At 43.6% G+C, this 24556-nt stretch overlaps 1 long non-coding RNA gene across 1 annotated transcript in view; it reads left to right on the forward strand.

Annotated features, from left to right (window-relative positions):
• The window catches only part of LOC132359512 (uncharacterized), an 82431-nt gene extending 58330 nt beyond the window's left edge, over positions 1-24101 (forward strand). Inside the window, exon 3 of the long non-coding RNA XR_009500859.1 lies at positions 24051-24101. This is a non-coding gene — a long non-coding RNA (uncharacterized LOC132359512). The remainder of the gene's footprint in view (positions 1-24050) is intronic.
• Positions 24102-24556: the final 455 nt, after the last annotated feature.

Below are 24556 nucleotides of genomic sequence, written 5' to 3' on the forward strand. Positions count from 1 at the left end.
GCTGAGCATTCACCCAGGAAACCAGCAGAAAGTCTGCTCTCAAGGCAGTGAGTGAGAGGATGAATTTCAAGCAGTGAAGCTACCAGCGCCCCCAGAGCAAGGGAGCGGAAAGAGCTCCTGTTCGCAAGGTCGATCTGAAATCCAGAGCAGAGGGCATTCATTCTAGACTGTTCCCTGGACATACACACCCTCCAGGCTTTTTGGAAATGACAACTCATATTTGAGGCTGGACATTGCTTAATTTATGGAGATCTGTTGGATTGGGTTTCAGATATTTCCTAGGATTTTGGAGTGCAACATTAGTTCTTTGGATTTAAGGATGAAATAATGAAGATATAATCCAGGGCAAAGCTCGGCCTCTGGGAAAAGATATATGCATAGGATCCCTAAGTAAGTGCTGGAGACCACAGGGGTTGGTGTGCTGACTCTTGGCAAAGCCGGCTTGGCCCTGGTTTGGTGGATGGGCAGCCAGGGAGACCTGTGTAGGGTCTCTGCATACATGGACCGCAGCTTTCACAGGAGGGGCCTGAAACTCCCAGGGGCCTCTGCTGAGCATTCTCTGTGGTCAGTTCAGGAAAGGGATTAAGTAAGAGTTTCTTCCTCTTCTCCCTGCTCCCCAATTTAGACATCGATATGGTAAAACGATCATTTGAAATGAAAACCCCTTAATGAACGTTTAACTTTCTGTTTTGCCACAGATTATTTTAACATTCCTTGGAGTCTCTACCCTCCTCCTTATTTTAAGAACTTTCACATTTTAATGTCAAAACAACTCCAGGAAGTAGGAACGGTTTGCACGTAGAGCCTGGCTCTGGGAAGCTAACCTCTTTTGCAGTCAGACTCCTGTGGTTGTGGTGTTGAGGGTCAGTTTTAATGCTCTGTGTCTTGCACCAGCATGGAGTTTGGTTTTCCATTTCAGAACCTATCTCCAGTTTCACATACGTTTGAAGTCACCCATCTTTGGTATTAGCTGACTCTCCCTTTGCTTTGCAACTTATTTATCTTCTCTTGATTCCTACTTGTGATCCTGGGGATTTTTTTTTTTTTTTTTTTGGACAGATGTGAGCCCCGATTCTCCATCTGTAAAATGTAGACAATACTGCTACCTTCCTGGTGAATTTGCTATGAGAGTTACTTTAAATTAATACGTTGTTTGAAAGCACTTAGTACAATACCTGGCACACCTCTGTCACTCAGTAAAGTTGGCTATCAACTTGGTTCATTCCTTCCTCATAGAGTTGCTTAGCCAAACGCAATACTAAATATAGACAGTCACCACTCTTTCATGAAGATAAAATTCTGTAAGGTTTTAATTGTGTTATATTTATTTGCATAAATGTATGCATGTGTATGTGACCCTTTCCTCCATTAGACTGTATTCCTTCTGGGCAAGATGGCATATTAAGCCTGGCACCCATCATGGAGCCAACCACGTGTTCACATTTTATAACAAGTATTGGGTTAAAAGCAGAAGTGCAGGAATCAGAAAGACCTGGGCTGTCGATTCCTTGGCAAGTTAACTCTCTGAGTGTAGATGCCCAACTTGTAAACTGGAGCCAATAATGCCTACCTTGCTGGATCAGTCTGAACATTAAGGAGGCAGTGGATGGCAATGATTAGTCAGGCACTTGGCCCTTGGGCTCTGTGCTAAATAAATTATATTGATAGTTTATAACGATTAAGGAAGAAGTTGAGAGCATATCATTTTTTTAAAACCACTGTGCTTTTCTCGCCGCTGCATAACCACTTTATTTTCATTGATACGAGGAACTTGTCAGAGCCTTGTCTTACGGAAGGGAGCTCTTTCGTCCCAGGATGAGATCAGAGCCCTGAGGAACACACTGCATATATAGGATCTTAGGGGTCCCTGGTGTCGACCAGTGAAATGTCCACCACCAGCCTCCTACTTCAGGTGCAGCCATTTCCCAGGCAGCAGTCAGTACAGTCTTTTCAAAATGTTAATCTGGTAATGCCACCTCACTGCTTTAAATCATTTAATGATGGGCCATTGTTCTTGGGATAGATAGAACTCCTCAAAGCCCCACATTGGTCCCTATACACCTTCCTCCTTCCTCTTAAATTACTCTTTCTTTTCCTCTCTCTCCACTCCCAGTTCTCCATGCCCCAGGACTTTTGCACATGTTGTTCCCTCTGTTAGGATGCTCTTCTATTCCCTCATTGATTTGCTAACACCTACTCATCCTTCAGATCTTAACCTTAACCTTGCTTCCTCAGGGAAGCCTCCCAGATCCATCTGAAATGGTCAGATTCCAGTATTGTAGGCTCTCCTTGCCTTGGATACTTATCTTTGTAATGGTCTTTACAGACACAGTTTTTATACGGTAGTTTTTAACCCAGCTGGGATCTTAATATTTGTTTGTATGACTATCTGATTGCTGTCCTTCTTAGTCATTATGGCTGCTGTAACAAAATATCACAGACTGGTTGCTTATAAACAACGAAAATGTATTGTGGAGGCTGGAAGTCCAAGGTCAGGGTGCCAGCATGGTTAGGTTCTAAAAAAGACTAGAAAGGGCTCTCTTTCTAGTCAAACACTTCTCACTGTGTCCTCACATGGTGGAAAGGGTAGGGGGCTCAGTGGGCTCTCTTTTATAAGAGCACTAATTCCATCCACAAAGGCTCTACACTCATGACCTAATCATCTCCCAAAGTCCCCACCTACTAATACCATCACCTTTGGGGCTTAGTATTTCAATAGATGAATGTTGGGAGGATACGTTCAGAGCACAGTACTGTGTATCTCCTACATTGTACTGTGGGATGCATGGGTATTTCTATATTACACATTATTGTATCAAAGACTCCTATCCAGCGGGCTGGTCCTGGTATGGCCCTGTCAGTTACTAAACTGCTATATGTGTACTGGCATGAAAACAGTTGCATACCACTAGACAAGTATCTGACCCCTGAAGACCCTGAGTGTCCCTTCTGCCACCCAGCTGCTTTGGCCATTCACCTGAAAGCTCTGGACCTCCCCACAGTCTGGTAACAAAAGAAATAAATCCTGGTACAGAGGAGCCTTTCAAAAACCTGGACTCTGGCAGGCACGCATATCATGCTTATGTTGTGTTCATTCTCGACTATTTTGAATGACACTGTGTATTGTTCCTGGTAACCACAGAGCAGCTACATGCTAAGTGCTTGATAAACATTTAGTTAGTTTTTTTAAACATCATTATTAGAGTATAATTGCTTTACAGTGTTGTGTTAGTTTCTGCTGTATAACAAAGTGGATCAGCTATATGTATACATATATCCTCATATCCCCTCCCTCGTGTCTCGTCGTACAGAGTGAAGTAAGTCAGAAAGAGAAAAACAAATACTGTTATGCTAACACTTATATGGAATCTAAAAAAAGAAAAAAATGGTTCTGATGAACCTAGGGGCAGGACAGGAATAAAGACACAGATGTAGATGAACATTTATTGAATGAAGTGGATGGTCATTGAAAAGAGACGCAGACGTGACTACAGGTGGGGCTCAGCTTGCCCTGCAGCTGTGGCTTGGGCTACCCAGCCTCACTTCTCTACCCCAAGGGGTCCTGGTGCTTCCCCACCAGAGGCCTTTCTTCTGTGTCCACCATCCCCATAATGGCTGGGTTTTGAGGCCTAGGATTCAAACCAGGAACTGCTACAACTGGGGAGGAGAGGAGATGAGAGAAGAACGACCCCAGGACAAGTTCAGATGGGTGAGTTGACAGGGATGAGGAGAAATGCTTCCTCCAGACAGCTCTGCCTTAGCCAACCCTGTTATTTCCATATATAAAATAATTAAATGTTGAGACAGTTTAACCCATTTCTTCGTTTCTTGGGTCAGGAAGCAGGATAAACTCAGAGCCATAGCAGGCCAGGGGACGTGGAGGAGAGGACAAAACAAAGTGCAGTGTTGGGCCTGTGTTGGAAAAGTGTGCTAATTATGAAGGTGAAGACAGAGGGCAGGGAAGGAATTCAGGCTGTACCTCAAAAGAATCTCTGTTTCACAATTCCATGGGGCCGAGTCCCTTTAGTTGAGCCCTGCTGGCCTGCCATGGCATCCGGGAATCCTACAGTGACAAGGCTGGCATCAAGGCAAGGGAGTGGCTTCCCCCAGCTCTCAGGACCTTACCTACGGTTGACCAACATGGGGAGAAGGGATTGGAAGATGTAGGGATGGAGAAAAAGCTTTTGAAAGTCAAGCAACAGCATCCATACAGGGGAGTATGCCTCAGGTTAAAGCTTACTTGAATTTTATTCGTTGATTTATTTATTATTTTCAGTGGGGATAAAAAGGTGGATAACTACCTTTCTTGCTCTCAAGGACTTTGTTTGAAAGGGAAGGTAAAAATGCACAGAAATAATAATATCAATGACAGTAGGGAAGAGTCAAGTGCCAAAGGCATTTAGAAAGAAGGGGTTACTTTTCTATAGGGAAAGACAATGCTTCATGGGGAAGGTACCATTTGGGGTGTGAAGCATGTGTAGGACTTGGTCATAGTACAATGGAGAAGTGACTGTTGAAAGAGTTTAGCAAAGGAGTGATCTGACCAGACCTGTGACAGTCATATGCTGGAGGTGTTCAGGGTGGAATGTGAGAGAAATGTAGGGCAAGGGGAGACAATTCTATGGGTTGGGGCCACAGCAACTGGAGGACTGGAAAGGCTTTGAAACATGACTCAACTTGGAAGCAGCCATAGAGAAAGAAGCAGTTAAAAGGGGAGTCTAAAGTCTAGGTGAAAGACTGCAAGGATAACAGCCATTATCATAAATCTGGCATGCCAAAGAAAGACACAAAATAGGTAAAGAGGTAACACTGAGTTTGGTTTAGTCACTGTTGAGCTTAAGAAGAAAACTAGATGGAGGACGAAGACATCAAATGGACAGAGTGAAAGACTGATGCTGAGTGTGAGGGTCAGGACTGAGCTACAGATTTGGGGGTGAAATATATGAAGGTGAAAAGAAGCCACGGGCAATGATGAGGTCACCCAAGGATAGAAACTGGGCAGTAAGTGGGAACTGATGGCAATCCCAGCGGAAGTAGGCAGAGTGATCCAGGAATTCCCTGGGCACTGGTAGTTACTGACTGTGAATGCAATGAGCCACGTGAGGTGAATTGAAAGAAGCAGGTTTACTGAAGGTGTGAAGGTTGACTCTTGGAATCTAGCCAGTGTCTAGTGTGAGCTTGTCAAGAACTTTGCTGGTTTTAGCATGAAAAGTCCAGGAAACCGCATCAGTCCCAGTGAATTGGGACAGTTGGTCACCATCTATATGTCAAACCTCACTGATTATAACCCTTGCCATAAACTTCTGGCATATATAACTTTTCTTACTTTTTTTTTACCAAAGGATCAAACCTTTTCTGCTGAGGCAAATGTGCGTGAGAAAAGCAACCTTATCCACAGGCTAATCAGCAGCCCTACTCTGTGTCCAAAGGGTGAGGTTTTACTTGGATCAGGCTCATCAGATTTGCTCCCCAAGGGCCAGTGTTCATACCTGAAATTAGTAAAATGGACCCCAGGTTTGATGAAAAATGGACAAAGCATTCATGTTTGGATGTTTGCACCTATTAGCTTGTCACTATTAGGTGTTCTTCCTTGGTTGTGCATGTCACCTGCTCAGAATATGGGCCTTGGGAAAGGGTGACTGACAGAAGAAACACCAAGAAATGTCAGGTTTGATATGTATTCAAGGCTTCAACTTGAAACTGAAAACAGGTGGCCCTCAGTCCAAGCAGATGTGCTTAATCAAGTCCCCCCCTAAGTTAATGTAAATAAGCTGTCAACTCTCCTGGTTCTTCCATGGGTAGTGGCTCTTAGGAAAACTCCTGTCAAAATCGTCTACAGAGATACACACTAGATGCTCTTGACATGTTCAGCTCCAAGCTAGGCTGTGTGGGAGAGCCAAAAGAAAAAAATAAGACAGACCTCTTGTTCTAAGGGAATCAAAATTCAGCTGTGAGATAGAGGTGAAAACACCTGAATCAACTAGAGAAAAGTCAAGGAAAATCTGAAAAACCTCCATGTTGTAAGGCATAAAAGTAAGTGCTCCAGGAATTTAGAAGACAGGGTGTGGGTGTGGGCAGGTGAAGCCCATGAAGGCTTCAAGGAGGAGGGTCCTTTTGCTGAGCCTTAGAGAAGAGAGAGAAAGCAGTGTCCGGGCAGAGTCACAGCATCGGTGAAGGCTCAAACCTCATTCTCTGGAGGGACCCAGCTTCACCGCTGTCACTGTGCTTTTTTTTTTTTTTTTTTTTTTTTTAAAGATTAATTTTTTAAATTTATTTTTGGCTGCACCGGGTCTTCGTTGCTGCACACGGGCTCTCTCCAGTCGTGGCGAGCAGCGGCCACTCCTCTTCGTTGCAGTGCGCGGGCCTCTCCTTGCAGTGGCCTCTCCCGTTGCGGAGCACGGGCTCTAGGCGCGCGGGCTTCAGTAGTTGTGGCACAAGGGCTCATTAGTTGTGGCTCGCGGGCTCCAGAGCGCAGACTCAGTAGCTGTGGCGCATGGGCCCAGTTGCTCCGCGGCATGTGGGATCTTCCTGGACCAGGGCTCGAACCCGTGTTCCCTGCATTGGCAGGCAGATTCTTATCCACTGCGCCACCAGGAAAGTCCCCGTCACTGTGCTTTTGCTTTATCTAACAACGTGTTAGCTCCCATGCTAGGCAGGAGAACAGAAGTTTCAGCTCGCTTCTCTCCCCTGCAGTCACTCCCAGACTGATAGCACCTCTAGTTTGTTTCTCACTCAATTTCCAAATTTTCAATCCAGCCATGTGCCATTGGGTAGACATTAATGTCGTGAGTTTTTGTGTTATATTAAAGATGATGAGAGCTGTGAATGTTTATTTTTGTTTCTTTTTTCTCTCTCTTGTATGTTTGCTGAGGCAGAGGAGTTGCAATAATTTCCCTAAGAATTGTTTACTTTTCCTACTACGCTCAAATGAGACACAATAGACTTTACTCTTCGTCCTGTCAGTGTTTGGTCATTTTCTCAAATTATACAACAAGAAACACAGGATTCGGCTTGGCCCTGTTTGGCTAATGTTTCTTTGTGATCTGATGTTTAGGGAGGGACCCTCTCAGGCCCTCAGCTGGGCCAAATGGGCTTGAGTTGGGCACCGTAGGGCTTGCATTTAACAGCCTGAAAGGCAAAAGTGAAGAGCTCTGAGTGACTCACTCTGATTTCCTTGTGAGGGGGCCCAGTTTACAGCATTTTCTTGGTAAAGCAAACCTTTTTAGAACGTGTCACAATCACTGCGTACTTAATTCTTTGCAGAAAAGGGGAAATGCAATTGGACCTGTAGTTGATTGGAGGAGGGTTTGGAAACAGGGAACGGATATGCCAAGGTGAGTGGCAAGAGCCTGCTTGGGGGGTGCGTGGGGATGGAGATGGGGCTCTGAGGGAAAGTGGTAAGGCCAGGCAGCACCCCTCTTTCAAGGCAATGGAAAGAGGCAAGCTGAAGGCTCTCGGGCATTTTGCATGTAGTGATGAAATACCATCTACTCCTTGTGCGTGTCTTTGACTGAACTTGCACAGCTGTGGGGATGTGGCACAGTTCCTCCCTGAAGGCTGATGTCCCAACTTTTGTGTTGGTTTAGTTTGGCTGACATGGAGAAATGTCAGAAGTGAAAGAACTCTGGAGGGTCTAGACTCATGCTTGAAAACCACCAGGGCCGATTTCCCTAGTTTTGACTTTGCGTATCCCGTCCCGTTCATGCTCAGCGCCTGTTGTGTAATGAATGTTTGCTGATCAAATGAATAACTGCATGGGACTCACTAAAGAACTGTTTCTTGAGGGAAAGGGGATGAATAACAGACTTGCCCTGGTCTTGACAGTCCTTACCATGAGAAGTCTCAGACGTAAAAGTCAATCAAATCTTTCAGCCCTTTCAGCTGCACGTCACCACTTTCCCCCTCACCCCCTCCTCAGTCTCCAGAGTTAAGTGTGGTTAGGTTAAGTGAGGATAACTTGCAATATCTCAAAGCAGGACAGAGTGGGTCTTTGATGTAAATGTTTTTGCTGAGCCAGCTTTTTTTTTTTTTTTTTCTTAGCGAGTCCAGTGAGTGTAGCTATGGGCACAAAGGATGGGTTCAAGCTTCGCCTTCTGCGTCTGACTTCTGCACTGCTGCCTACCATGGGGGAAAGCATTAGGAGTTCACCGCCCTTTCTGTGTACTGCAGGAGCCGTCCTTCTGCTACATTATATTCCTGTCTAGAAGTGCAGGGAAGAGAGGTTGGGACTTGAAAAGTTGCATATGCCTGTGTGTCCTGGGTTATGTTATCGCTTTGTGGAAAGTCTTTCGCTGCTCTTAAAGTTCGTGAAAAATTATGTTTTCATCACCCCAGGGGGACCAAGCCAAACAGTTGGTAAATTTCTGCCTGAGTCTCTTTGGAGGCTTGTTATGGATGAAAGGTGCATGCTTCACAAACTCATCACTGCTGGACCTGGGTGGTAAGGTTTTCTTTAGCTTAAACACAGACAGACAGACACACACACGTAGTGGAAGTGGGGGGAATCCCTGACTGAGATATAAAAATATTGACAAAAAAAGATCTCCTTGTGCAGAAATAACTCCTAAAAATAAATAAATAAACAAAGAAATATGTAGCTTCAGACCAATTGGAGGTATAACCTTGACCCAGTCAGTTCTGACCTAGCCACCAAGAGCTTGCATTTAATTCTGGCTGGATTTAACTTATCTTTGTGATGACATGGAGTGGATATGAGTGTGTTGGCTGGCTCATGGTAGGAGCCTTGACTCCTGCATCAAAACCTTAACCAGGAAGAATTGAAAGCTGAGGCTTGAAGTTTAATGTCCAGGCTCAGGCTCGATATATGAATAACACTGAATTCATGTCTACATTTTGCCAGAGAGAGTCAGTGCTTTTCCAGTAAGGGCCAAGCAAAACAAGCTCATGATTTAGGGTCTGTCAAGGTGCCCCTACCCCGCTTCACCTCTTCAGAAAGGTCTTCCTAGACACTGTTCAAATAGGTCCTATCCCATTGGCCTGAAGTTATCACATAGGTAGCGCTTCGGCCAGATTATATTATCCTTCAGGAAATTTATTAGCTTCTAACAGAACAAAACGAAACATACATCCAGTGCCTGAAGGCATCCACTTAGCAGGTAATCATAGCAATGGAAATTAATCTCTACCTTAGCAACCTTGGACTATAAAAGAAATGGCAAGAACAATGCCTCTGAAGGCTGCCAGACCAAAAGGATGAGTCTGTTCGTTGTGAAAACAACATCCTCCCTGTCTGGCTGTCTGTGTTTATTAGGAATCATAGATTTTTCTTATATGAACTGTGATAATAAACAACCTGGCTATTAAATCCACTTCCTATCCTGAACCTTTCACCTAGGCCAGCCGTGGGGAGGCGTACCTCTGCCAGTGGCGAAGCCTGCTGCCTGCCCTAGCCGTGAATGTTTGTTCTAGAGCACGGCAAGCACCCTTCTGATGCCATTTTGAACTGGTGTGGCTGGCTGGAGCGTGGGTGACAAAGAGCAGAGAAAACCCTACTCTCAGCTGCCTCCAGCAGGGCTGGTTCTGATCCATGTTTACTCTTTGGCTCATGAAGGATGGATGCTTCGTGAGTCCAGCATAGCCTTTCTATGTGAGCATGACCTGAACTGCTCATGGACTCTGGTTTGCTCTGTGCCATTCACTGGAGGGGGTTCCTGTGCAGGGGTCACAGAAGCCCATGTGGACCCTAAAACATGGTCGCTACGAAAAGGCCTCATATGTATTTCTTTCAGGCCAGTCTCTGTACCCCTGAGGTGTGCACATCTGACCCAGGCTCCAGTAACTTCTCCTGTTGGCCTCTCAGACACCTGAAGATTTCTCATGCTGTTCCCTCACCTGGAACAGCCTTTGCTAGCTACTCGTCTCATGGCTGGATCCTTCTTTTCCTTCAGGTCTCAGTTTCTTCTGAAAGGCTTTCTCTAACAAAGCTGCCACCACACTGTTTGTAATCTTCCTATCAGTACACTATACTCATTTTCTTTGAAACATTTATCACAGTTAGTTATGATGTATGTGTTTACTGGCTCACTGTCTCTCTCCCCAGATAGAGAATAAACTACCACATCTCTATTATTCATTGCTTTACACCTAGCACCTAGCATACGGTAAGTTGTCAATACATATATGTTGATTGAACGAGGCTACTGTTGGTTCCTGAAAATGACCAGAACCCTGCTTTAGTTTTCCCAGAAAAGGTTAGAAAACAACCTCGCCTCTTTTTCCCCATGGCAATTAGGAGAGTAGAGAGAAGCGTTAGCATGAGAGGGGATAGAAAGAGACTTCCAGCAAGACTTTCATTGTTGTACAAGAAAAATATTAGGAGGCTAAGCTAACACCTTTGTGCCCAGACGTGCCAGCCCCCACCAGCCACCTTGCCAACATTTCTCACTCTGCCTGGCTGGGCAGCTGGTGCCAGAGCCCCTGTTTCCCTGTATGGGTAACTCTTAGCGTTAACTAGACAATTGTTGGCACCTCACTTACCCCCGGGCATCTCCACAGCAAGGGTTAATCATTCTCAAGAGACTTGTTTAGGGGCTTGATTGGTTTTGATAACCCTTGGTACCTTCAGCAGGGGCAGGCCCTTTGCACGGAGCTCGTGGAGGGCCAAGTGGCTTCCCTGTCCTGTAACCTAAGTTGCTCTCAGTAACATCAATTCAGTTCCTTTAAGTTCCGTTCAACCCAATCCAATCTTTACTGAACTCCTACAGTGTAGATAAATGGTGGTTGATGAAGCTGTTCACTAAGCCATGTGAGGCAGCTCTTCCAACAGGTGGCAGTGAGCTTGACTGTTCTCCTTGGGAACCTCTGGTTGCTGCCACATAGCTCTCTGGATCCCTGAGTGTTCTCGGTGGGGGGAGTGATGCTGGGATGACTTGTTCACTTGCACCTTCCAGAGAGACCAGTCAGGACACCACCCAAGTAATCATCTGAGCCAATGGACTGTTTTTTTTTTTAAAGGTATATACTTATACGGCTTTTTAAAAAAATGTATTTATTTTATTTTTGACTGCATTGGGTCTTCGCTGCTGCACGCAGGCTTTCTCTAGTTGCGGCGAGCGGGTGCTACTCTTTGTTGTGGTGTGCAGGCTTCTCATTGCAGTGGCTTCTCTTGTTGCGGAGAACGGGCTCTAAGCATGGGGACTTCAGTAGTGTGGCACGTGGGCTCAATAGTTGTGGCTCGTGGACTCAGTAGTTGCGGCTCAAGGGCTTAGTTGCTCCGTGGCATGTGGGATCTTCCCGGACCAGGGCTCAAACCAGTGTCCCCTGCATTGGCAGGCAGATTCTCAACCACTGTGCCACCAGGGAAGCCCGCCAATGGACTCTTGAATCTTTTTAGTACCCCTTTTCTTCCTCTGTTCTCTCTCACTTCTTGTCTCCAGCTGGGAGGCTTTCTTTCCTTCTCTGCCTTCTTTATAAAGGCACTCATCAACACATTCAAGGGTCTCAGTCCCCACCTGGGTTTTGGGGTCTATATCATGGTGAGATCTGTCCCAAGTCAGGGATACTGCCTCAATGCCTTACTCATATTTTCTTTATTTCAGTTCATTTTCAAGGGATTCTTTGTTATAAATTTACTGTGATTTCTTTCAAAAGCCTTAACTGAGCACCTACTATGGGCCAGGTACTCTGAGCCTTGCCTTCAAAATTACTCATACTGCATTGAAGAAAACAAATGCTTAAATAAGTAAACATGAAGCAGAGTAAAGTCTCATGTTGCTGTTTTACATATGTGTGTACATCTATGTATATCTACATACAGCAGTGTTCTATGGGGTTGCTGTCAGACCCTGAAAATGCCCAAGTCCTTGAATTCGTTCTTCCTATTTTATTTCTGACTGGTAAGTTGTAGGGCTTTGGTGTATTGGAGAGAGCAGGCCCAGTTGAAGGAGGTCAGTGGCTAGTCCAAGCTGTCGGATTATTGCTACTCAAGAATGAGGAATCACTCTTGCCGGCTCTTTTGATTGTTCGAGAGAACTTGGAAAAATCAGATTTCTCATGTGACATTTTCCAACATTATAGCATGCTATTGGCTCCCCCAAAACCCCACCTAGAGCTGAATATAGCTCCTAGTCACCAATTTGTAAGACTGATTTGCACCAGGCATGCAGACTTCTTTGTGAACATTTTAGCTCAACTGGAAACCATGTGGGCTGATTTTATGGGCTTTCAGTCACCATGTGTCAGTTCATCTCCTGTGGTGCTGATGGCCTTCGGTCCTCAGCTACCATGCATCGCTGTCTATCCTCTGATGATCCATTATCTTCTGGAAGGTTCACCTGACGTGTTGCTATTCACACGGTAGGGGTTCCCAAGATGTCTCCCCAAATCACCCGGAGCCCTGTTGTTGCTTTGAATACCCCTGGTTTGCTCTGGGTTCCATTTTCTCTTCCTTTCCTTATGTGAATTCTGCTTTCCCTGAATTCTGCTGTAGGATCTCCTTTCCTTTGTCCCCTTTCATCTGTTCTCCTGACCTCCTGGCAGAGGCTGGTTAGCTGTTTATGAAAACTGTTCCTTCTTCTTCCTGGGCACATGGTGAGATTGCATTTCCCAGCTTTCCCTGAAGGTAAGGGAGACCCTGTGGCTGACCAGGTTCCACGAACTGACCCCAACTACCTCCTGTGTCCAGCACTCACCCCTGCCCTCTGCCTCCGCCTTGCCTTTCCTCATCCAGTGGCTCAATGCAGATCACCATGGCAACCTTAAAAGCCAAGTGTTGAATATGGCAGAGCCACAAAATAGAAGAATCTTGGATCCCTGCATCAATACTTGGGGGAGAGCTGCCTGCTGCTCAAAAACTCCTGTTTTCTACTTTATATGAGTGAGAAATTAACTGCTCCTGCATTTGAGCGATTATCTATTTTGGCGTGTGTTAGTGACTCTTAGATGTCTGCTAGATTATGTGCAACATAAAATCAGGGAGACTGCTCTATTTGTCTTTTCCTAGCTGGATTCCTAGAACCTGAGCATAGTGGTGGACGCACCAGAGGTGCTCAGTTGATGCTTCGGGAATGAAAGAAAGGCAAGGAGAGGGGAGGGACTGGTACCATGCAAGCGATCACACATGGTTGCTTTACTCCTAAGACTAAATCAAATGCTGAGTCCCACACTGAGAGTCTGAGTGAAGGGAACCCTCTCTGTCCCCCTTCTAGGAGGATTGCTGTCATAGGTCACCCGAAGCATAATGTTGGTTGAGTTAAGTGCGTTAAAAGGTAGCTCACCAGATCCTCAGAGTACGTAGGACTTTCCTAGGAGGAGCACCTGAAGAGGTAAACGTGGTTGAAATTGGGGCGAGAAATACAAAAAGAGAAGCAGGTCTATGCGATGCCGTGGAAATATTTCCAGCAGCCAGTTGCTCTGTGCTTATCTGTATCAGGTCACATGTCCACAGGAAAGTTATCTGGACTATGAATGTTTGTCTTGACTTGTTTTACTGGGGGAGATGAGGTGGGGTAGGGAGACCAGAGGAGTAGAGGATCTTAGAAACCATATTTTAAAGGGAGTTTTTCATATCTGACTTTTACTAAATTGCATAGAAAGTCATCAGATTGCATAGAAAGTGAGCAGCTTGCGTAGAAGGAAAGGGGAAACCCCTCTTGTCCTTGTGTCATTGTGGTATTGAGCAAATTTGTATTTCTGCATTCTCAAGCGGGTATAAACCAAGCGCTTCTCTCTTAGTAGGGGACAAAAAGCTGCTTCCCCAGCACCTTTCTGAGTTGCCCTGTAGTTTTCAAGCACATTTCTCCCTCCCCCATCACACACAAGCTTCAGCGCTGCAAGGTTGTGCAATGACCTTGTCACTCTTTCGAGTCCTGCTGGGCATTTCACAATTACAGTGTAATAGAGAGCATCTGCGTCAAGGTCTGTTTGGAGCCTTCCCGTTTGGTTGAGCTTCAAACAGCTCTTTGGCTGTTCCTTTCAACGAGTAATATTTAAAGTGTACAAATAAGCATCTGAAGTTATTTTCACCTAAATTACTTTTAAAGATTGATTCTTTTTTTTTTAAGAATCAAGTTGAAAAAAAAAAAAAAAAGTACCTTTTCCCACCCTTACCTCATGCCAAAACACTTCAGACTTGCCAGGGTAATCTGCAGGTGGGCACAGACTGAGCTTGAGAAGGTTGAGCCCAAAGGGAAAAAAAGGTTTGTGAGAGTTATGAGCAGATGGTGGGAGGTTTTATTTTTAATTAGGGGCTGATCAAGAATGGAAATCTGTATGTAATCTGAACCTCTGTGTGCACGCTGGTGGACACTCTATGGGGGAAACAATGGGAACCTCTGTTGGAGCTTTATCTGAACTGCAGCTCTGTTTTCCATACCTCAGTTGTCCAGGTAACTGTATTGTTAAAGGCAGTGACTTAACCGTAGGGAGTTCTCAGCCTCAGGGCAGGGAAACTGTCTACAACCTCCTGATGATGATGGGGAGGTGGGGAAGAGGGAGGGGGTGGGGAGAGAGAGAGAGAGAATGAATCACCTTTAGAAACTGAAATGCCTTTGTCCCCCAGCACTAAATGCTTGTTTCCAAATCTGGAGCAAGTACCCAGAATTCTTCTTTCTCTTCCTTCTGCCTGAAAGGATGAAACTTTGCCCTGTGCGCTCTCCTAGTTCCTGGTCATCTTACAGCTTCTTGGGGGACCAGTTGGATATCTAGACTAAAAAAGGCTTCCTCTTCTCCCTCCACAGCAACAAGCTGCACTTGGTCGTCATTGTCATAAACGCGTGCAAACTCATTTGCTTTTCTGTCTTGAAAATTCACATAATTAATTGTCTTAACCTACTTTGTATATGTAAGACTAGAGCCAATTATGTACATTGCCTCATCAGATAGGGGCTTTGCCTGCCTGGTCCTGACTCTTTTCTGTGTATCAGTATTTCTTGGCAGAGGTACTTGCATTACAGGCTGCTGTCCTGGGACTGGAGATAAAAGCACCCCGACACTTAGCAATAATGGATGAGCTAAGTCTAACAGAGAGAATAACTCAGTGATTTAGGGTTGGGGTGAGAATGATAAACATATAGTTGTGCTTTGCTCAAATCCAATCCTCTTGCCTACCCTTCTCTCCTTTTGAAATAGATGAGTTCTTTCTAAATAATATGGGATGTGGGAAGAGAGCATGATAAGACATCATCTGAGAGAAATCCATCCATGTGCAGACAATCCTTGAGAAGGATTAAAAAGGATAGTTTCTGGATCGTTGCAAATTTATTAAATAATTTTCTTCCAAGGAGTTTGGGAAAGATTTGTAACTGAATGTGATCTAATTCTTTCTTGAAGATCTGAGAAGAAATTCAGTCTGAGTTCTGGGAAGGAGTGTGTCCCTTCTCTTGGGGAAGGAGGTAAATAGGAAGGCAGCCTTGAATGTAGTACAGGGATGGAATCAGTGAGAAGGGGAGAAGAAAGGAGAGGATCTCTTCCAAAAGGAAACCAAGACTCAACATGCTTTTACAAATGGCTTGCGGGGGCTTCCCTGGTGGCGCAGTGGGTGAGAGTCTGCCTGCCAATGCAGGGAACGGGGGTTCGAGCCCTGGTCTGGGAAGATCCCACATGCCGCGGAGCGACTGGGCCCGTGAGCCACGACTGCTGAGCCTGCGCGTCTGGAGCCTGTGCTCCGCAACAAGAGAGGCCGCGATGGTGAGAGGCCCACGCACCGTGATGAAGAGTGGCCCCCGCTTGCCACAACTAGAGAAAGCCCTCGCACAGAAATGAAGACCCAACACAGCCAAAAATAAATAAATAAATAAATTAATTAAAATGAATAATGCTTTAAAAAAAAAAAAGGCTTGCGAAAGTTTTTTTAAAAAGCATTCTTATTTTGTAACTTATTGTCAGTAGACCGGGGCCAATTAAATTATGATAGGTAGCAATAAGTATGGTTAAAAAAAAAAAAAAAAAAAAAAAAGGCACTAGAAGAAAAAACCCTCGGGAAGGAGAGGAAGACTGTGATCACATTCATCCATTAAATGTTTTTCTGTTTATAAAATTTAAAAACCTTTCTCACATTGTTGCTGTCTTTGCCCAGCTTAAAAACAATGATTGTTCCCTGTGGTATCTGAGAAAGGTGGGCCTGAAAGAGGTATTCCAGATGTAAAATTCAGATTGCCTTGGCAGGTAATTCAACCGAAGGCTTTTATTCTGTCTGGTTTTCCAAGCCAGAAGGACACACCTGGAAGGACACACCTGAGAGGAGGCAGATGCAAAACTGAGGAATAAGAAAACGCAAGCTGCCCTCTGAGAGAAAAAAAATAGTCTTTTAGAGTCCTGTTTGGGCATCTATAAGGGCAGCTGTACCCAAAGAGGGAACTTCAGGAGGATTGAGTCGAGGAGTGAAGAGTGGGTATTTTCATGTGGGAATACATCCTCAGGAGCAAAACTGATATATCTTCTTGGATTTGTGGTTATAACATGGGTTATACTCAAATATCAAACAGAATTTCATGGATCAAAGCCCTATTCTGATGCATTAACAAAATAATTAAACATTTTAAACAGTGAAAGTAGAGGCTATTATTTTCACCTATTAATCAGTCCACAATGTTTATTAACCTAGTAATGTTTGGAGGCTGGGAAGTCAGTGGGTTAGAGAAATTTAGATTTCAATTTTGAATACTGTGTTCTGCTTTATTATGATCTAATTAAGTCTTTCAAGGCTTCTTTAAGTGTTTCCTTCATAATCTGGACACTTATGTCTACTGCTCCTTGCATTTATTATGATTACTAAGAGCTGTTCACTTTAGTAAGAGCTTGTGCTAACCCTTAGAGAAAAAAAAAAGAATGGGACCAAAGAAGAGATCCTTGTCTGCAGGTCAGACCCAGGTCAGCACCTGGGACTCTTGTAACCAACAAACTGAACTAAGTTTGGAACTGGAGGCTAAAGATGGCTGTAAGAATAATTATGAGAGTCAATATTAATTGGGTATTTATTATGTGATTAGTGCTAAGTATATTACCTATTGTGATAGTTAGCTTTATGTGCCAACTTGACTGGGCTAAGGAATATCCAGATAGCTGGTAAAACATTATTTCTGGGTTTGTCTGGAATGGTGTTTCTGGAAGCAATTAGTATTTGAATCAGCAGACTGAGTAAACATGATTCACCCTCACCAGTATGGGTGGGTATTGTTCAATCCATTGAGGGTACAAATAGAACAAAAAGGTGGAGGAAGGATGAATTTTCTCCTTGAGCTGGGACATCCATCTGCTCCTGCCCTTGGACATGGGGGCTCCTGGTTCTTGAGTCTTTGACCTTGAACTTGGAGTTACACTATCTGCTCCCCTGGTTCTCAGGCCTTCAGACTGGGACTGAATTATACCACCAGGTTTCCTGGGTCACCAGCTTTCCAACAGTATATTGTGGCATATCTCGGCCTCCATAATCACATGAGCCAATTACCATAATAAATCCCTTCTCATATATCTCTATATGTCCTGTTGGTTCTGTTTCCCTGAAAATGCACGTGTACTTTCTCTGTTAATCCTTAAAGCTGTCCCATAGATAGAACCATTATCCTTTCTATTTTACATATGGGAAAAGTGAGCCCGAAAGGGCTTGGCAACTTGTATGAAGATACTGCTGGCAAGTGGCAGGATTGGGATTAGAATCTTGCTCCGTCTCACTTTAGAACTTGAGCTGGACCCCAATGTGTGAAATTACTTCCAATTTTATGACAGTTGATGTAGAAGACACCATTTGCCCATAAAAACCCTTCAGATAAATCCTCTAAACTGGAGGTTGAGTTCTGTGCTGAAGTTCAGTCACTCAGTTTACAGAGTGTTAAACTACTGACATAATCCCTTCTTGAAGAAACTCTAAAGGCAAGTGAGAACCAAATAAAATATTAGCACCAGAATGAGCCCCAGTTGACTGCTTCACCTTTCTTTCTCCTGAGAATGTGCCTCAGTTTAATTTACTTCTACAAATGTTAATTTAAAAATAAGTATATAGTCCAGTACTATAAGTACTATGGTAAGTACTGTTAATTAAGGCAAATTAATAAAAGCAAAATATACTTGAAACCGTTAAGAGATCACATTTGAATCTAAGTAAAAAATATAATTCACTTAGCTCCCCAAACAATTCTGTGTTGAAATGTCCCACAAGAGGAGTATCTTTGGTTTCTGGGTGATCTGATAAAGGGATACTTTTCCAAGTATCTGGCTTGAATATTTGCTTTTGCCACCTGTTGGTCTGCACCGCACAGGCCTTCAAGCTCTGTACTTGCGAGCTTCAAGACTGAAGAAAGAGCTCAGAGTTGGTGACAGAGACACTATTGGTTTAATGGATAAGGGAATCTTACGTGTCTGAAGCAAGGTCTTGGAGTGACACCCCGCTGTATGTGGTGGATGGTGGGGCAAGACATGGTCACAGTCTTGGCTTCCGGTGGGGGGGTGGTAGGGAAGGGAAGATTACCAGTTATAGAGGGAATGTATGTCAGGTTGGCTCATGGGTTACCAGGGAAACTAGCAGAAGGGCAAGCCCTTCACCGCCCCTTTGGTAAGAACAGTCACTAGCTGGGGCCTGGGGCAAGTACATAGGAAGGTCAGTTATGTGAGTAGGGTGTAGGTGAAACAGGTACTGGTCAAGGAGAGGATGTACAGAGAGCAAGAGAATAGCCATCTTGGGTGGTCTGACCATATACCACCACTGGGTCCACCCCAGAGAGAACTAGCTGAACCATTCTCTGAGCCTCATACTTGGTGCTCAGTAAATATGAGCCCAAGAAAGGACATCTCCTAGGTCAAATTAAGGATATCACTGAATGGCTCCACTGAATCAGATAAATCAGGAAGAAACAGCTGAGGAATTTTGAACCTTCCAAGAAAGAAATGTAAGCAAGCCCTGGGAATTTATAGGAGATAGTTGTATCTGCTGCTCATATTAAAATAACGTTTGATTAAGATGTTTAAAACTTAAGGTCTTATTCCTGATTTTTAAAATATCCTATTAATAAACTACAATTTGGTCTGTGAAGTGACACTTGAAATATTTCTGGATTATCCTCTAGGTCATCATGTGCCCGTTCAAATATACAACCCCTGAAAATCTTCAAGTGAGTTTATCGGAAATAGAGCCCACCCTTGGTTTGGGATCAGTGTCAGTCCGTAGGGGTTGTTATGAAGGTATTTGGCTTTTGTTTTCGTTGAAGTCTCTGTGGGTTGTGATAAAGCATCATTTGGATGGTCAGCTCTGTGTGTCAAGGAGAATGGACTATGAATTCAGACCCAGCTGTTGGCAAACAGACTTGTGTGGGTACAGCTGTGATAAATTCAAGAGGGGATGTAGTAACAATTATGACAACTGACAAGGATGGTTCTTTTTATATTGTGGCCATGATAATATAAAGGAGGGAATTCACTGCAGGAGGAATGCCCATTTGTTAATGAAATCTGTGTAGACGTGATATGCTGTATAGATTTTCAGTTCTGTGCTTCCATTTTCTCATCATGATTGAATGAATGAAGTGTACAACCTTCTTTGTTTATTAACGAGCTTGTTTGGAATAAAGTTTGAACACCATTTATGAGCAACACCATCTCCTGCGAGTGGACATTATTTCAGAGTTTTCTGTAAATTGAAAGTCAGTGAGAGTTTACTTCTGCCTTTTAAGGAGAGGTATTACTAGGCTCAGCCTTTGATTGCCATTTCCTGAGAAAACTTTCTGTTATTATAATCCTTGTTGACCAGTAAATGGGCCGGGGACCTGGAGCTCTCGGAGGCTCACCTCTACTCTTCACCCTCAGATTCCCCTGAGCCCTTGATAGGAGAATTCTTCAAGGAACGAGAGAGAACCTGAGGGCAGGAATGGTTTCCTTGTGATGTTCCTGGAAAGGTTATAAAAAGCCAGTGTGTGAAATAATAGCTTTCCAACTTAATAATTATAATAAAAATAAAATAGATCTAATTTATGGCACTCCTCCTGAGTTCCCCGTACTTTATGTACATTCTCTCTAAATTTGACACAATTCCTGTAAGGTAGTTGGTATTATTGTGATTTCATGCATAAGGAAGATAAAACTTGTAAAAGTTAGGTAACTTGCCTAAGACCACAGCTAGTCTGCCTCCAGAGCCTTTTCCTAGTCTAAGGATACTTATTGCAACAACAAAACCTGCTGCTTTTTGAAAATGGTCACTCGGACACACACACACAGTCTCTCTTGGGTCTAACAGACATATTCACATCATGATAACTATGGCACATGTCCTCTGTTCCTATAACACCGGACATGGGTCTGATGTGACACCACCAGAATCTGGGTTGAGAGGTACTATTTATGTGTAGCAGCAGCAGGATACAGAAAACCACCTGCTCAGAGCAAAGAGAGGGAGCCCGCTGGATTGAAACAGAGAACAATGCACTGTACCTAGTCGTCTTATAGCTGTAAAGCAGCTGATCAAACTCATTGGGAAAAAGCAGGGCATACCATCAGAAGCATCACAAAGTATTCTCTTTTCTCTTTGGGACAGTCAGTTCCTGACTCTGCTCAGGTCACACGCACATCATTATGATCAAAATCAGGCTCCTCAAAGGAGCAAAAATCCATCCCCTGCTGCAAATCCAGGCAGTATGGAGTAGCTGCTTTGTGTACTCTTGAGCTGAGTTATATGCGATACAAACAAGCTTATGTTTTCTCTATGGCATGGAAAAGGAGTTTTGCGAGTATTTCCTTATCTGTTCTCCGTTTCAGCAGGATTATGTTCCTTTCCATGTCAGGCTGCAATTACTTTTTGTAATTTATGTAGTTTGCCTTTCCAAATTTCTCAGATGACTGCACCTTTCACATTCCAGTTGCCTTTTCATATATAGCCCAAGACTCCTTCAATCAGCTCTTCTATCAAAATGTTCAGTTGACATTTATCCAGATGTCTTCCTCCCAGGGCAAAGGCAGCTAACCTTCTGATATCTTTTAGAAGACTAGACAAGAGGACAGAGGGAACCAGATCCCAGTAAGAGAGAGACGGCAACCAGCTGGATTAGTGCTTTTCACACAGAAGGGCTTGGAGTCAGAGCTGAGCAGCTGTCAGGGTGTATCTTCACACTCTGCAGGGCTCTGTGATGCTGTCGGAAATCCCAGGAGCTCTATTGGAGATGAATGAGTCACTGGGAGCCTATTTCCGATGCTGGGGTCCCAACATGGCAGGAAGTTTGTCGTCACACAGGCATGTTCCTAAGCGTCCATCTATGATTGAGCCCCCAGGGGGCCCTTCACTAAGTTCCTGTCACACAAGCCAAAAATAAGCTGAGGATCCACATTGCAAACTATGTGAAAAATGCTCCAGAGAAAGCATTTGCATTTTTTGTTCATAAGTTCAAGTGGAACCAAATCTCCGGCTTAGCTTTTGACCCCAGCTGAATTCCTTGCTTCAGGGTTTGGGCATCTCTGGCATGATTATTGGAGAGACAGATCATTAGAGGTTATCTTAGCAATGAGGAGTTCTGCATTTGTTTACATTGTATAGTCTGTCAAAGTAGAAGACAAAATTGTCTATATTTTGGATTTCCCATCTATTCTTTCTCAGCAATCTGATATAATGTGCATTTAAGAGTGTTCTCCTTGGACTAGAGTTTAGTCTTAGCCATCATTCTCAATATTCAAAGTGGCTGGAAGAGCTTCTTCTTTTCCCTGCTCTGGTCCAGTTGACCAAGGCTAACTGGTGCTTCACTCTGAGCAGTGATATCCCATAAGGCATGCGTTGGAGGCACTCAGATTGACTTTGGCTTTCTATTGTTTTGATATGTTGACAAACAGTTAATGAATGACTTTGTTGAACCAATATGTAGATGTCCACAATTGTGAATCCCATTGGTATTCCTTTCCAAAACAATTATGGAAGGAACTGAAAGTCAGATAAAAGTAACATTAGATCCACTGCATTTAGGGAAAAAATGGCATAGGCTATGCTGGGGTTGAGGATATTAAAAATAAATAAGGTGTGTTCCCACTTTCATAAAGATAATAGTCCACATGAAGTGGTATCATGTGAGTTGCATTGGTGGGTTGAGACATATAAATAAACAACACTAGGACAGAGGAATAAGCCACAAACCAGATAATGGATAAGCCAGATAGGGGTTGATTATGCTGGATGGAGAAAGAGTTTGGGGATGACCAAGAGGTGACCAAGAGATTGAATTTTAAAAAATAAATGGGGCCCTAGCAGACACATAATGTGATGAAAAGAGAGGAAAGAATATAAACAAAGGCACATATAACATGCATAGAGAAATGTGAGCATTCAAACATTGCTAAGAGCATGAGGTGTGTGGGTAAATAGATGGAGATGAGACCAAAGAAGTCAGTGAGAGCAAGATTGTGGCAGGTTTTCTATGATGGTACTGGGAATTTTGAACTTCAGCTTCTAGGCAGTGCGTGGTCATGGTGGGCCTAGGTAGGAAAATTTTGTGACTCCAATTGCAGTCTCTGTTGCTGACTCGCCATCATTGATTTTCAAGGCAGAAAAGACTAGAGGGTGCATCTGACCCCACCTTTCACGCCATCTCAAATCTGAATGAGATGTAAAAACTGTGGAGACTCAGCACAATAAAATTTAAAAATAGCCTTTCTCATATGATTTCCTACTCACTTATTTTCCTTTTCCTAAAAATTATAAGCCAACTCTATTTCATTTGGTAATATTGAGGCACTAACTAAAATTAATATTGACAACACTGGACTATACAGGCAGCAGGCAACCTTCTATCTTGTTTTTTGGTTCCTTCCAACTTCACCAGTGAATTATAAAAAGAAGTTGAGAGGCCGCCTGATGCCAGAGGTAAAGCTGCTCTAGGTGGAGGCAGAACTGAAATGCAAAAAAGGGCTCAACATTTCCCCACCCTGGAAAATACAAACGAACCCATCCCTCAAGACCTTTGATTTGTAGAGCCGCCACAAGGCCTGCGGCATGTCCCTGTACCAGTGTAGGGGAGAGAGCACAGGCTGGGAGTTGAGGCTGGTATCCTAATCCGATTTTTTACCTTGTAATATTGTATAAACTTGCCAAGTCTTTTGATGTTTTGGAATCTATAATGTTCTTATATTTAAAATAGATGGAATACTAACTGCCCTACTATATAAGTTTGTCAGGGCTGCCATAACAAAACACCACAGACTGGATGGTTTAAACAACAGAAGTTTAGTTTTTCACATTTCTGGAGGCCAGAAGTCCAAGATCAAAATGTTGACAGGTTTGTAGATGGTCACTTTATCACTGTGTCCTCATATGGTCACATCTCTCTGTCTATGTCTGTGTCCCAATCGCCTCTTCTTATAAGGACAACAGTCATATTGAATTAAAGTCCACCCCAATGACCTCATTTAACATTAATTACTCCTTTGACCCTATCTCCAAATGTAGTCACATTCTGAGGTACTGGGGGTTAGGACATCAACACATGAATTTTGGGGAGACACAATTCAGCCCATAACACCTACTTACATTCTGGTGGTGTTTTGAAGGGACCAGTAAGATCATGTCAACTGGGGAAGCATAAATTTTATTGTGACTACAGAGTATTTGTGATTATGGTTGCCTGGGTCAAATATAATTGACTGAGTCCTCCTTCTGGTCGGATGGTCTATTTTCTTTACTAGCCTAGAAAGCCTATGGAGGTCTCTGGGGTTAATCTTTCCTTCCAGGGTATAGAGCCACCTACTTCTGATTATCCACACATGCATGTTATCCATTCTCCTTTTTTATTTTAACCTTCATCGCTAGATTTTACCAATTTCTTCTCTGCTTGTGAGCACATGGAATACTATACTTCTCAGTCCCTTTACATCGTCCCCACCTTATGAAATATAATGTTCTTCTAAGGAGATGGACAAACTTGTGAAGGAAGTAGTGAGCCTGAGAGCCTTAGAGAAGACCATGCGTTAGTAAGAGGTTAGAAGAGATCATGCATTACTGTGTCTCAAGCTTTGGACACAGGGCCGCAGCTGCCACTCCTGGGATCTCAAGAGCCAGGAGAAGGCTGTCTACCAGTTCTTTGCATTTGGCCGTGGGTGGACCTCACACATTCACTGTTTCTATCTTTTGCCAGCTGGTTCTTGGTCACCTTCACCTCCCATCAAGCAATCTCCTCTTGCCGACAGACGTCACTCAGGTAACTGCAGTCAGTAAGCAACTATTTGTAAAATCTGCCTTGCTCTTTAAATTCCTCTTGCAATTGTTGTTTGTGTTCATTGTCTATCTTCAAATGGTTGCTTAACAATTTCTTTATATTAGGGTATATATTTGTTGCATTATAGAAAGAAAATGTAATAATATCCGAAACTATACAGTACTGTTGGGTCTGGCATATAACAACACCCACTGAGGTGTGCAGCAAGTATTAAATAATTAGACAATGGGGGAATTGTTAGGTAGATGTTGCAAAGTGTTTTAGTGATACTTGGGGAAAGTGGTTGGGAACACAGTGCACTGTTTTATTCCTATTTAAAGTAATGAAACCTAGGGTCCTACTATAAAAATTCACTAGCAGGCTTTTAGGAATGGATTTGATTTGGATAACAAGGGATTCCTATATTCAACTTATAAATTTAAAAT

The sequence above is a fragment of the Balaenoptera ricei genome, chromosome 2 (genome assembly GCF_028023285.1).
Source record: "Balaenoptera ricei isolate mBalRic1 chromosome 2, mBalRic1.hap2, whole genome shotgun sequence".
Lineage (NCBI taxonomy): Eukaryota > Metazoa > Chordata > Mammalia > Artiodactyla > Balaenopteridae > Balaenoptera > Balaenoptera ricei.